Source organism: Xiphophorus hellerii, chromosome 6, assembly GCF_003331165.1.
Source record: "Xiphophorus hellerii strain 12219 chromosome 6, Xiphophorus_hellerii-4.1, whole genome shotgun sequence".
NCBI classification, from domain to species: domain Eukaryota; kingdom Metazoa; phylum Chordata; class Actinopteri; order Cyprinodontiformes; family Poeciliidae; genus Xiphophorus; species Xiphophorus hellerii.
Window position 1 is genome coordinate 22,094,701 of NC_045677.1, and position 15,591 is coordinate 22,110,291.

General features: G+C 36.0%; 1 long non-coding RNA gene across 1 annotated transcript; it reads left to right on the forward strand.

Moving 5' to 3' along the window:
* The first annotated feature begins 4,844 nt into the window (after positions 1-4,844).
* Positions 4,845-6,287, forward strand: LOC116721381 (uncharacterized). Its single transcript, XR_004339586.1, has 3 exons — positions 4,845-4,973; positions 5,875-5,879; positions 6,277-6,287. It is a non-coding gene; the product is annotated as an uncharacterized LOC116721381 (long non-coding RNA).
* Positions 6,288-15,591: the final 9,304 nt, after the last annotated feature.

Sequence of the window (15,591 nt, forward strand, 5' to 3'; positions counted from 1 at the left end):
CCATTTGTTTAGAGTTGCCTAAAATTAACTGAAACATCATTAATTTTAGTCTGAGTTCCACCATTTTGTTACTTTCCGTTATCCTGCCACAAAATTGTATTCTTTGTTTGTTGTTAGATGTTTTGTCATGTAAAGCACTTTAAATCGTCTTGTTGCAGAAATATGCTATAAAAATAAACTTACCTTGCCTAAATCGTAGAGTACCATGAAACATGCTTCACATGTGGAAATTGTATCCTGTAGTAAAAACTTGTGGGAAAACTTTCATGTGAAAGTTTATCCCAAATGAGGAAGTTTTCACAAGTGAAGCCCTTTTTTGTGCACTTTTTTGCTACAATTAATCTCACCTGTGATCAACATGTAAACTTCATGCCTTTATTTCATAGCAATAAATGCATAGTAATAATAATAATAATAATAATAATTTTCTAAAGCTTGTCTGTTAAACCATCTGACAATATCTCGGAATAAAAGACATGACTCTAGAACCTTTGCATACAGATTGAGAGCCCCTAACACACATGCACAAACTACTATTTTTCCTCATTTAATGCGCATCACTAAATTGCACAAATTATATTGGAAGGCACTGCAGTCTCAGATAGGCCATCATAAACAACAAATGAAGTGTTTTTGTTTATTTGTCTCTGATATATGTCACAGCAAACATGTCAGTTTATCAGAAGCAGAGCTTTGTAAATCATCTCTGACTAAGCAGTGTAGACGGCAGCGTTGTTTTGGGCTAAATGTGACAGCAGTTTAATTAGATATTCACACAGTGTTGCTGCAGAGTAAATACTTCAGACAACACAAACTCACATGGGCAGAGAGGAGCACCCTGGCACATGAACAGAGTACAGTTGTGGCCTTCAGCAAGAACACTTGATTAGGCTGTCTTATTACCCTTCACTCACTGCATATCCAATATCTCAGTCATACAGCATCAGATCTATCAAAGGTCTGTTTATACGGGGGTCCTATGGGCGTATTAATATATGAGATACAAAACCAGAATGAAGAAGGGAAATGTGGAAGCATTTGAAGAACATGAAGGAGCTGTAACTAACAGCATTGACTTTATATGTGAAATTATGATCAGGGAACACAAAATTAACAAATCATCAAGTACAGTAAAGTAGCAGAAGTAAGGAAGTAAGCTTAGTCTTCAAAAATAAATCTGTCCTTTTTTAACTTTTATTTGTGTTAGACTTATTATCTTTGTTGTGTTGGTTTATTAACATAATTTCTCAATACAGAACACTATAGATTAAAAATGAAATAAAGATTACCCTAAAATACTAAACTCCTAATATTTTGATGATACTTGGATTTTATAGTTCCTGATAAAATCATGGTTGAGTGATTCACTACAGTAATATTTCCAATACTTATTCATAAAGACGGCCATATGTTACTGCTATTGACAGCGCTTACACCTCAGTGTGCCTTTAATTTAATTTGTTTAGTTCAATTATTTTTCTTTCCGATAGGAAATGTCTTTCCTGTCCCTTCAAATAAAATATTTATGGCTTGTAAAATCATTTGTTGAAATTTAGTTTTACAGGCTTTAAAATCATATTTTATAATGCAGCAGAACACAGTTTGTCAATGGATTGCCACAGTGTTGTTCCCATGTTTTACTTTAAATAACTATTATGATCAGTTAAAATTAAATTTAGAATAATAAGTCATAAATGCATTATTTTTACAGATGCTTGCTGCCTGTTGGGCATTGTCTTTAAATTGTTACCTGCAAAACAAATGTCACGTTGAATCAATTCTTTGTCTTTTTTCATATTTTACTGAAATCAGTTTTTTCTTCTAATGCAAATGTTTAAATGTAAACCGGCAAAGCCTCTTTGAGAAAGTTGCATTTCCACAGTTCCTGATGATTAACTGCTTTAAATTTGTCATTGTTCTACTTTCAATGTTACTATATACTGTACTTAATCTGTTTATCTAAAGTTTGTCTGCTCTGTAAATAAAGTTTGATTGATTGATTTCACTTGACTTTGTTCAATAACTTCTCGCCCACTGACTGGTGCAGAAAGGCAGCAGTTCCTGCGGCAACTCTGTAAGAATTAATTGTATATGAACAACAGACCGATTATTGGTGGGAAAAATGTCTACAAGATCTTATATCTCCATGTGTTCTTTTTTATTCCTTAGTGATGTTTCTGTAAGATTGGAGCAATGTTATTTGAAAATGATTTAAACTGTTAGTGGTTTTGCAGCCAGACTGTGTAACTTCTTGCTCAATCTGGCAAGAACTTACACAGAACTTACACAGAGTATCATGTTGTCTCTCCAGCATGATACTCATTTCACATTGGAGGTCAACAAATTATTTGACAACTATTACATTAAAGTCTGGTAAGTAATTACAATGTTGATTACAGTGCCTCGGACATTTTTAAAATATGTATTTAATGCAATGGAGGAACGCAAAATAGTGCAGAATTGCAAAATGGAACATAACTATTATATGTTTTTTTTTCTTTTACATTTTTTCTGAATAAAAATCAGAAGTGTGTCCTACTGTATGTCATTTAATTCCAGTATAAACAACTGTTTGCATTTATATTGAGATTAAATCATACAAATGTGGATTCTAGTTACTAATTTGGTGACTTCTGAAGGAAACTTTTGCACTGGAGTTTTATTACGGGTATCAGAATGAGGAGGGCTAAATACAGATGAGTCATACTCCTTTTAAAATTGTATTTATAAAAGAAATATGCATCATTTTACTTCCACTTTTGAAAAAGTGGAATAATGTTAACCTCTTCTTATCTTTTCTCTAATATAAAACTAAAGAGGTGAAAATAACAACAAAGACCACATGGTTCAGCTTACTTCCATATTGCAATTTTGCTGATATGGACAGAAACACCACACATAAAATGAGTTCATATAGTACAGTAAACATTGTTTGAATAATAGAGCATCTTTTTGATTTGTCCTTGTCCCTGCTGCTGACCCTTTTGGCCTCAGTAACATTTTGGATCAGAAAGAGCTCTTTGCTTCCTGACAGATGGTCAAGTGCACCAGTCATTTCCCCAACAACAGGGGGGCACCATCTGAATCTACAGACAGGGGGAAAAGCAGATTATCCTTGGTATAACGCTCATGCACTATCCAAGTATTTGTTTAGAGACAGTATGAAATATTATGTTTTTACAGTGTCAAAACCAAATCCAAGGTTGTGCACCTAATGCACCAGTAGTTCATATTCTTGAGAAAACAGAATGGTTCGAAAAGCAAACTTTTATTTATGTGACATCTCACTCCCCCATGCTGCATGGTGGCTCAGCAAGCAAATTGCAATTTATGAGACACTGAACTCAATGCACACCAAACTTGGACTGTTTGTCTGAGATACAAATTCAAAATACTCCCGAGGAATAATCTGACTCGCATGAATAAACAGTTGGAGATAATCAGCCCCTTATTGAGAACCAATGAAAACATTCCCTGGAGTCATTCCAACATGATCCCCACCAGTATATTAATAGTTCTGGGGACAACAGCACTGATGGAGACAGAAGGTTAACAGCTATTGGCCTAGTGTGTCTCCTGGGAGGCAGAATGACCAATTTCTGTGTTTAATGGGGTCTAATTAAATTTAAGTCTTGCTCCAAAACATTGGTAGTAATGGGGGTTTTTTGTAATAAAACTGCAAGAGGTTGTTTGCTCTCATATTTTATTACATTTACGTTGCTTACATTTGTAAATATAAATGTTGTTTCCCGATTTCCAGTATCTCCACACTGTAGCATATTATCATCGCTTATATGTCCTCTGATGTTTGTGTCTTTTCTCGCAAGAACACAGATGATGTTTTTGCTCTGTTCCTTCATCTATCAGTGGGCTGTCCATCTGTGATGACCACTGAAGCTCCATTAGTAACCACAGTCCTGATTGATGTTCCCCAGTACTATGATGGAAGGCAGCAACATGCTTATTACAACAACAGTTCACACCACAGAAAAGGGAAATTGCTTTGCTGATGTCCTGAGGCTTAGATTTGAATCAGTGGTGAGCTCAGGAAATGTCAGAAACTTATCTTTTTTTCTGAAATTTGCTTACAAATGTGCCATATCTCTTGAGGACAATGTTTTTGAAAACATGGTCTGTTAAGATAATGAGTGAATGTATAGAATCACAATGAGTTATTTCATTTACAACCTTCAGATGCTTTGGACTGGTGAATTTTTAAACACAAACCAGATGGTTATTCCTCAAAATATATAAATGAGTGTAAAGTTCAGTTGATGAAACTCCAAATGTGAACTGAACCACAACCATGTCCACTTAGTTTAAATAACCTGTAACATCCCTTTACAACTTGAAATTTTCAATTGTCCTCAAGCTCTTGATAGCTTTATGTGTTGGTGGCTAAATTCAAGAAGTATTTAAAAAGGTTAAACCAATTTTTCCAGTGAGGAGGATGAAGTCAGGAGAAATGTTCCATGACAGCTGTAGCCTGGAGATTTAACAACTCCATTCCCTAAACAGGGATATAAAAGCTTTCTAACAGGGAACCTTCTTGTAATTCATAACAAGTTATGGGAACCCCTAACTAAAAAGACAATTGTGCTAACCTTAAAACACTAATCATAAACATAGTTTTGCTAATGCACTATGATACTTAGCAGAAGCAAACATTGCTGTTGAGCTATCCTAATTAAGCATGGTAGGACTTCAGTCAGAAACCAGGACACAAGTAGATTTTAACCTTTTAACTGTAGAACCTTCTACAGAGATGCATAAAGAATAAAGGTTATTCATTGCACAGATTCACTATTGTAGAACCTGAGGAGCAGAAATGGAAATGGAACAGTCTTCACCCACTTCATCATAAGAGCATGGATATAAATGTCTGACTACTTAAAGACTTCTTAACAGATGTTGAACTTTATTCAACTGAAAGTTTACAAAACAGATGAGTAAATTAGTGCTTTAGAATTTATGTGAAAATTTTTACTTAGCGGAAGCCAAGTTTGTTAAACACTTTGGCAAAAATATAATGCTAAAGCTTTAAACAAAAGATCAGCATTCCCATTTCTCAAAACAACTTTGCGAAAAATTAAGGGGTTGCTTTAAAGTGGCAGTGAATGGAAGCAGATGAAAATCTAATATTTGTACATGTAATCAGTCTAAGGTTACACATGTGGGTTTAATTTTCCTACACTAGAGTAGCTGTCAAAACATTCTTTTTGCAAAAGCACCATCATTTACGCTACTCAAACTACATAAATCTGCTATTGTTTTTTTCTCATCACCTTGTTTGTCCCCTAAAAAGTCATAACACAGATATACAAGCTGTTGTTGATTTAGCTCAGACACTGAGAACAAAAGATTTGATGCTGAAGCTAATTATTGTGGGTAAACATGGAAAAGGGACATCTGGAAGGCCTGGTTATTGATTTATTTACTGAAATAATTTAAGGACATCCGCAGATGATTTGTGAACAGATGACACAAAAAGTAAAAGCATTTTACTGAAAAAATATTTTGGATTGCTTTGATAGCCTGACCACTGGCTCCCTGCCATTCCTGGTTTGAACTGTCATGAACTGTGCTGCCCTCTTTCCTTGAAGGAGAGATTTTATAAAATACTTGCATCATAATCTTGGGATAAGAAGTGTGCTGAGTGGAGAGTGTTTTATGTGGCCATGGATAAACTTGTCCTTTTCATCTGTTTGTTTTCACAAATCTGTTGTGAAGAACACACACAGCTCAGACGCGACGGTCACTTCAAATGGTCTCACTGGATTGTAGATTTAGTCAAAGCAAACTCTCACCCTGACAGATGGTAATAGTTTTAATTTACAGTCACACACAGTTCACATGGAGGATCTTTGAAGAAAGCAAGAGTGCTCTCTCCATGCTTTTCTGTGTTGCCAATAAACGGCCAAACATCTGTTTAACATGCTGATGATTCCATTTTAAAAAGATGTGCCACTAGGATTTTTCTAAATCATTTGAAAAACAACAAAAAGACAATTTGTGGTTTATGTTTCAAATGTTTAAGATTTCTCAGGTTTTCACAAATGTTTTATGTATGCAGCATAAAGTAGCATATGTTTTCAATTAAGGAGATCTGCTGAAAATAACAAAACTGAGCATGAAAATGACTACTTTTTTCATTTAAAATATTCATTGCTATTCATTTCAGAGGTAGGGTTGTTGTCTTCATTTATTTTTAAAATTACTTTAGAATCAGACAGCTCATAAATATGAAAGATTAATTTGTTAAGAAACAAATGAAAGAAAAAATATTTTCTATAATTCCTGCAAATAAACATAAATCAATGTCAGTCTACTGGGCATTATTCAATATTACTATCTACTGTGATTAAGGTGAACTGGTTAAAGTAAACAAATACAACGGAGAACAGAGCAGCAAAAGGTGTAGTTGGACTACATACAAGGAGAAATTCTATCTTCATGCAAAGTCAACACCCCAACCCCAACACACACACGCACACAACACCTGTGCGTCAGGCAGCAGCTCAGTTGTCACATCAAGCGCAAAAGTTAGTATCTTTATCTGTTATAAGAAAAATATTGTCTTAACTAGTGACTTCACACAATAAATTGATTAGCAACAATGTCAGCATGGTTTATTTAAACAATTCCCAATTAGATTTTGCACAGTGAAAAAATAAATATTTAAAACACAGGAGCGTCAAGGTCAGTCACAAGAAAAAAAAAAAGGTTGCCACAGCAAATGAAGAATAAGAGGCTTTGAGGCAGCAGCTAAAGGAGAAGCGAAAGCTGTTTAATATCAAAAGGTGAGGCATCCTGGACACTGAACAGATGCAAAAGCATAAAAAGCTCGAGGTTAAGCAAACAAAAACAAAGTCAGGGAGCGATAACTGAGCCAATACTGAGCACAGTGGCTAGATATGAAATTCACTTTCACAGAAAGAAAAATTCAGTTTTTAGTTTATGCTTTCTGTTATTTACTTATAATAAGCTGAAATTAAATGTGGTTAAGTAACTAATACATATTATCTACCAACTGGGGGTGGCTCAAGACTAATTAGGTTTAAACAGTGGTCATAATCTTTGCTATTTTATGAGAGCGCATAGACCCAAAAACAGATCAAATACAAAATTAATGGACAGAGTAAAATCAACGAAAAATTATATAGTCTACATTTTAATGTTGCAGGACACCTCAGCATGAAAAATTAGGCCAGTTATTTTTATTAAACCAATGAGACAAACATTTTTCTAAGACCATAAAACAATAGCACTGATTTTGAAAAAAAGAACAGTTCAGCTTGTTCATTTAGTTCAGCAGCAAACTCTACATAATTTTCTCCTGTTCCAATCCCAGCCAAACAGAAATCCCACCTTCCTTTCACCCACAGCTTCCCCGTCACACCTCAGATGTTTTATCTTCCGTTTCAGTCATGGACTCTTCTGCTTCTACACGTTTGTCTTCAACCAAATAAGGAGATGCTACTGCTCTCTTTGCCTCTCCCTCCTACTCTTCTATCAAGAATTCAGGTGAAGAGGCAGCTAGAGAGACTGAACCACAGCAAGGCTGCAGTCCAGCTGTCCTGAATGCCTCTGTAGAGCAGCTCTGTGGGATTCTGTAACACCTCTTCAACCTTAGCTTGACCCAAGAGAAGGTTATGAAAAACATCCTGCCTTGTTCCAGTCCCAAAGAAAACTCATCCAGAAGTCATCAGCAACTACAGCCCTGTTGCCTCAATATCCCACATCGTGAGAGTCCTATAGAGATTCCTGTTCGTCAACCTGAGTAGGCCAAGCAGATCTCAGGACATATCAGGGCACCTTGCTCTTACAAAGCATCAGAGTCAGGGCTTAAAGAGGCTCAACAACCTGATAAAGAAGGCTGTCTCTGTTCTGGAGATGACTGTGGAAACACTGGAGTTGATGGTGCAAAGAAGGATTCTTCATAAAATCAAGAAAATTGTGGAATACTCTGAGTATTCTCTTCATGAGGCTGCTTTACAAGAACAGTGTGTCTTCAGCCCAAGGTTTCTTTAGATTCACTGTAATACAGACCGCTAGCGGAAATCCTTCCTGCCCACAGCCATCAGCATCAACAAGCACTCTTTGAAGAACCTTGGACAATGAGTTACAACATTTCATATTAAAAAAAAAATCACAGAAACTGAAACATCTGGCCATCTTCTTTAAAGATTTTGATGGTAAGCTATCTGAGATGCCATCTACAGACAAAGTAAAGGAAAAAGGAAGCTTGGTATGGTTTTCCTAAAAATGCTTTTTGTATCACAAACAGAGAAAAGGGCAATTGGAACAATGCCATTCTATGTTGTTTTAAGTATGTTTTTATGTCTGTGAAACAAAGATGGCCATTCTTGAATAATATCTTCCTCGTGTTGCTTTGTATTAATGTAGCCTTTGAATTCATGTGTGTATTTATTAACAAGAGGCAAAGGCACCACAGACACAGAGGCCAGCTGCCAAGGCATTCATGCCCCAAGACAAATAGGAAGATCACTGGCTCTGCAGCCTGCTGATGAGTACACAGTCTCTTTGATTTTGTATTTGAAACAGAGATGTGAAGCTTGTACCCCGCTGGCCTGTCACTGAACAGTATCCCTCAAATTAGGACTTTTGCTGTCTTAGTCCCTCTTATCAATATAATAGTCGCAAAGATTCAGAAACAGAACTGAGAATGATTAATACTTGGTTTTATCTATAACTGAAAAGGTTTTGTTAGGGTTTATGTGCCTAAAGAGGGGGATGTTGATGCTGATTAGGATAATGTTGGAGATTATTTGTGTGTACAGTGATGCAGGCTATCTAAAAGAGAGCAGAATGTCATGCAGGAAAGGCTGAGTCAGATTTAAACTGACATTCCTAACCAGCTGAGCTTCCCACATACAAACAGTTTAGGTTTATTGTTGAAATCATGCTGTTTGGCAGATGGCATACATTTTTTTCATCATATTTTCTTGCCATTGCTTTATGTACAATGACACGTGACAAAGTGCATGATAGCTTTGCTGCACCATTTTAGTATTCCAATGCTGCACATTATTAAACCCATTTCCACACATTAACCTTTTCTGAGTTCTTTTCTTACTGTTGTGCCCAGACTATGATTAATATGCCTTTGGTCTTGTGTGATAAAATCTTGCCAATCTCCCTCCACGCCTGCCTACAACTCCAGTCACCTTATTATTTTTGAAAGGTTGCATGGTCACCAAGCTTAGATTGTTCCATTTCCCTGCTCTACATCTTATGCTGCACATGTCCCTCCCTCATTCAAATGTGTTTTGTCTGAAAGGAATGGAATATGGAAATGCTTCTTTTAGCATGTGTGTGTGTGTGTGGGGTGGGGAGTAGAGGGGATGTTTCACTATATCATGTAACCATTTCATCAACTTCCCACAAGGGCAGCTCGCGTGAAATCCCTTGGCGGGCTGCAGTTTTCGCCGATGATCTTTTGTAGCAAATATGAGAATTCAGCTAAACTCCACAATTGTTATGCAAAAATTTGAAAAAAACAACACTTTTAATTTGTGTCTTTGGAGACTTAAAGACTTAATGTCTTTGGATTTTAAGTCCCAAATTTAATTTAGATGTCTATATATTTGTCTTCCATCCATCCATCCATCCATTCATCCATCCTTTTTTCCTTTCTGTATTTTGTTTTGAATGTTCGATATTTAAAAATATCTGCTGTTTGTATTTATATGTGAAAAATGGGCTGAAAAGGTCTTCAAACTCTTCCATGAAAACAGAAACCATGGTTAGAAGAACCCCTACTAAGTCATTTGCTTTACTCATCAACACACTCATGTAAAGTTATTATTTTTTCTTATAATCTCTTAAAAATACATTTTAAATCAACTCAACCAATATGGTATGGTCTGTCTGAAAATATGGCTACTGTATAGCTAGGTGTTCCTTCAGATTGAGTTATTTATTGATCTATGACTGCTTGCAGGAGCCATATTTAAATCCCACTTGTCAATAATTATATTATAGCAGAAATTTTGTTTAGAGATGTTCTTATTTAAGCAAAAGGACAAGTACAAACTTTCTCCCCCAAAAATCATGATATTCCATTGAGTCATAGACATAGACTTCCCAAATGAATAACTCATGAGGAAACCCAAAAAGAAAACAATGTACAGGCTAATTTTCATCATGAGCCATTATGTAACCTACACAAACAACAACGGTCTTTGTTGCTGGTTTAATGTCCTTGCAAGCAGAAATTATGATAATGATTCCATATTGCAGCATTTTAAACAGCTTATGTGGCAGTCCCCTGAAAGCTTAGACTTCATGGATGATAACAGATTTGAATGTAAAAAACATAATTTAGTTGCTAATGGACAGCAAAAAAAAAACAAAAAAACAACAAATGCATTCAGACATACTGTAAGTGGTTTAACAAGCCAGAGATCTTCCATTAGACTATTGTGTATTGGGTTTGGTTGGTCTTGTAACAAACTGAAGGATATGGTAACAGATGCAAATAAACTAAAATGTTACTGTGTTAAATTCCTCTTATTATTGTTTGAGAATGAGAGGACCCTCGAGGTATAAAGAAGTGTGCTGGTGCCAATTATCATGAATAGGGTTAATGTACAGAGTTATGTTAACTCCATAAGGAAAATAATTATTTAAAAAAATACTATGAAGACACCGGAAAGTTTTGCTGAAGCTAGATTAACAAGAGAGATGAAGACCAGGAGGCAACAATATGGTTTCATGATAAGAAATTACTGATGGACAAGTCAGGTTTTCCAAAAGATCTCTATAGATCTAGACAACACATTTGACAGGGTGGCATGATAGGAAATGTCATACTGTCTGAGAAAGTCAAATACATGACAAATATCCCTCAAAATGCATTAATACAGTGGAAGTTTACCGCAGAAGCTAATGTCTATATTCTTCCTTTTAACCACTCTTGGGTAGACAGCCAATCAGCTCCAAGGAAAAGTAATAGCACTCCTGGTTTGGATGCTTTGTAAATGCCAGTCAGTGGTATGTCAGGTAGCATGAAGATCCATGCTACCTGTCTGACTTATCTACCCATGCTGCATTTTCTTTTGAATATTTTGGTTATGCTGAATAAAAAAATCCACATGTAGCTGGATTGTTTGCAAATAATTTGGATTCAAAAACATCCGCAAATAAATAAATCCGCAAATACTCAACGGCAAATAGGCAGGGGTCCACTGTATTGACGGACAGATTGACGGAAAAAGTTAGCTAACAATTCCCATAAACTTTATGAACTACAAAGTGATCTGTAGTTTGAGACGAAAGCAGTTTAAAGAGAGCCTGCATAGGCAGTGCAAGGCTCTGGAAAGTTTGCAAATCAGTAGAAGGAAGATGAAATGAGTTTGAGTGAATGAAGCTGAAAGGAGAAGAGTAGCTAAAAATGTGTGAGTTTAGATATCTGGAGTAGGGAACGAGAAGTGAAGAAGAACATGGAGATCGGATGAAGTGGATTGCAAAAAGTAGATAGTAGAAGTTGACTAGAGATCTGTCCAGGGTGCACCCGACCTCTGACCCAATGACCACAGGAGATAAATATCAGTCCCCTGTGACCATGCAAAGATAGGTGGGTACAGACAATAGATGTATGAATGGTAAGAGTGGGCCTGTCTAGTTTTCAGAAGAAATGTTCACCTTAGAAGTACAGTAAACATACTGTATATGGCAAGAAGAACAATAAATCTTACTGTTACACTATAAATTAGATGAATGTAGTATAAATCAGCAAGGTTAAGAAAATCAAAACAGAAATCGAAAGACAAACTCGTAAGCTAGAATTTGTGAACAGTGACAAATAATCTGTAGCTTGGGATACATTGGGATGCTGGTCCTGGAGACAGCACAACTGATGACATCAGATGAAAGAATGGACACAATGACAATAACATCAGGAAGGTTTACTGATAACATAGATGCATGTCTACAGAATCTCAAAGACAGGAGGGGATGTTATGGGATGTGCAATATGCTCTTTTCTGTGCATTTTATTAGCAAAAGTAATATTGCATAACTGATACTATTATGTTGTCTGTATTGTGGACCAAATTGCTTCAGGAAGAGATAAAGCTCACGTTTTGATTGCTATCCTTTTCCCCTAATTTCTGACAGCTCTACATAACCCTACTGAGGATTTGTTGTCTCAAACTCATTTACCTCATTACATATGTATATTATTCTTCCTCTTCTCTTCTAAAATTTCTCTCTAGAAGAGGTTTTATCAAAAGTACAAGCAAATGTATTACTGTTAGCTAAAATTCAAAACAGCATGGAGAAATGTAATGAAACATTGTTCTGAAGAGAAAAAGTTTAGCAGAAATGTTCAAGAAAACATAAAGAAAACACAATGTGACAAGAGCTGCTGCACTGGGAGACGAGAAAGCTAATTAACCCACCAACATCCCACAGTGCAGTTGGCAAACACTGGCATGTTTCTTTTTTCATGATTCAATTTGTATAACCAACAGAAAAGCTACCATAACAATGTTATTTCATCTGAAGGAAGACAGTACAGCAGCAGTTGCCAATGGAAGTCTGTCCTTTCTCCTCTTTGCTCCTTAACTCGGATAACAGATTTCATTACGCTCATAACTATAGAAGGAGGCTGAGCTCATTATGGCCCATAATCCAATCTGAGCTCCCTGAATTGGCAGTGCAATGACATAACAATATCGTCCTTGGGATAGAGAAGGTAGAAATGTTAACAAAATTCCAGCATTGCAGGGAAAAAAAACATTTCTGGCTGTTAGGCAGCATTGAATGGAATCACAAGGTTGTAGAATAAGAGCTACATTCATAAAATAAAAGTAAACAAAAGAAAGTAAAATAAAACTAATAAATAGGTTGATAAAAAAAAAAAAAACTTTGGGATTACTGTATTTATCCAATCCAAATACTGGGTTCAAGTTGCTAGGACAGAAGTTGGGTAATTTTAACCAAACATTAGTGGGAAAATTGCCACCCAGTGTTGGACATCAGTTCTTCACAAACTAACATTTTGACCAGATTTGCTCTATAGTAATGTAAATGTCAATGAGTTGTTGTAAAGATTTTAGTTCACACTTGTAAATGAGTTTGTTCACTCAAATTAACAGTAGCATTTTACCTAGCAAGCTAGCACATGCTACTGCTAGCTATGTTCAGCATTCACACCTTAACAAAAGCGTTGGTCATTAGGTCAATACAGATAGGCAATGTGTTATACATTGTTAAATGGTATGTATTAGTTTTGAAAATCTTGAAATTGCTGCTTTTAAAATTAAAATCTTAACCAAAATCTTGGTCAAAATGGCCACCCAGTTTGGGTTGAAAGATATTAAAAGGAAAGGCATTTTCAATTAAACGCAATAACTTGTAGGCATCACTGAACACCTTCATAAGATGAAATAAGAAACGTAAGCTAATAAAAGTATGCTATATAATGATGTAGACTAAATGTCTGTGAGTTGTGTTAATAATCTCAGTTAACTCTCAAGAACAGGTTTGTTCATTTAAGCTAATATTTGTATTTTACCTGTTGAGTGGGTAGCACAAACTAAGGCAAGATATGTTTAACATTCACACTTTGACAAAAGAACTGGTCATACAATCAATGGACCTGCAGACAAATAATATTTTATACAATGGTGTTTATGAAGAACAAATTTTGTTATCCAAATTGTTTGTGTGCTAAAAGGTTTTGATAGGGAGCCTGAGTCAATTTGTCTCTTCACTAATTTGTATCAATATTTGAAACTATGTTTTCATTAAATCCCTTTTCCTCATAATTTTCTTCAAGGAGAATGTACCTGTATGAAATGTTATATTAGTAGCACTCATGCTGCAGTCTCAAAGGAGATTCTAATCTGTCTTGATGTGGAATAAATTCAATGACATAGTTTCCCTAAAGCATACAGACATCAACACACACTTTTGATTAAAACCTGCCATACACAGTAGCCCTCCAGCTTTTACATTCAGAGCACACATCAGACCTGCAAAACAGCATAAAACCCTTTTTGGCAAAGCAATTGTAATTAATAAGACAAAGTTTTTGCCCTCATTTACTTTATGTGCTTAATGTAGATATCCCAGATCAGTTGCTTGCTAAATGTTTCCCTTTCCTCTTCTAGAAATTTCCAGCAGTTCCAACCTTCATTTGTGTTTTTCTGAGCATTTTCGTTTCCTAATAGGTGATTAAATTGCTCCAAATGCACAATATCTTCCTGAAACACATTGCAGCATTGCCCAGCACCCACATCCTTGAACAATGACGAGCTTTAGGAGAGGACAGAATTAAAATTCAAAGACAAGGCAAGTTCATTTCAGTCTCACAGACCTCTGTGCAAAAAGCACTTGACTGATTTTAATCACATTCTTATTTATTTCAGCTTAGAGCTCGGCATTACTATTTGGGAAGCCTGCAGCGCCTTCATCATTTTGTTGGTATGGTGCAACAGCGCCATCTAGTAGTCTCGTGCGAGTATTAAAGGAGACCCACCAAAGCTATTACATGTCAGTCTAAAAGCTCTGCCTTCACAGCACTGCTGAACAGCAAACATTAATTTGCAGAGTATGGTTTCACTAAGAGCGCTTTATCTCCCTGTTCGTTATCCACCCCATTCAGTCAGTGTTATTGTATACATCTATCTGCACTTTTGAGCTATAAGACTGCCAAACAGGGGGAGTGAGTCATGGAATAAAATTGGCATTTGGCAAATACAGGAAAATATCCATCTGAGAGACTCTGCATTATTTTCCTTAGAATGAGAAATGAAAATGTAAACAAAATTTGCATTGAAAAGGGTGGTTTCTTTCTGAGAGATGACCTTTTTTATTTACTGCTGTGAGTCCTATAAAGAGCTAAAATCAAAACAAGGAATAATTCACACGCAGTACCTTTAAAAAGTATTTGTACCCTTTGACCTTTTCGAGTTGTGTCAAATTTCAAAAGCAAATTTTGATGTACTTATTAGGATTGCATGTGATAAATAAAAAAATTGTGCATAATTGTGGACAGAAAATTATACATGAATTCCAAAGTAGATTTTGTTAAATGTTACATGCAAGTAAATTATTTTCTTTTTATTCTGATACCCTAAAATAAAATCCAGTACAATCAACAGCCTTGAAACATCTCACAGAGCATAGTTTATGATCTGAAAATAGGGTGCTTTTCTATAGAATGACTGGAAAATTAAAGTTGATGTTATGTTGAATAGATCTGAATTCAGGGCAGTCCTGGACAGAAATCTGTTAGAGAAGGGATGTCCAGTTCTGCAACTTTTGGATGAATTCCTTCTACAAACCACATGAATCAAATGAATTGCTCGTTGCCAGGCGCTCTGCAGACCTGAGTGGCATACTGATGAGGGAGTTTTAACCATTGGATTCAGGTGTTTTGGAGCAGAAATGCATCCAAAAGGCGTAGGATAATATCTCCAGCATCCCGTGATGGAGGCTGCAGAAGATCTGAGTCTATGGCAGCAGTGTGCCCTCCAGCAGTACAACAAGTCTATACCTAAAGTGAAATAGTTTGTATAATATCCATGTGCTACAATGACCCTTTCAAAGACCAGACCC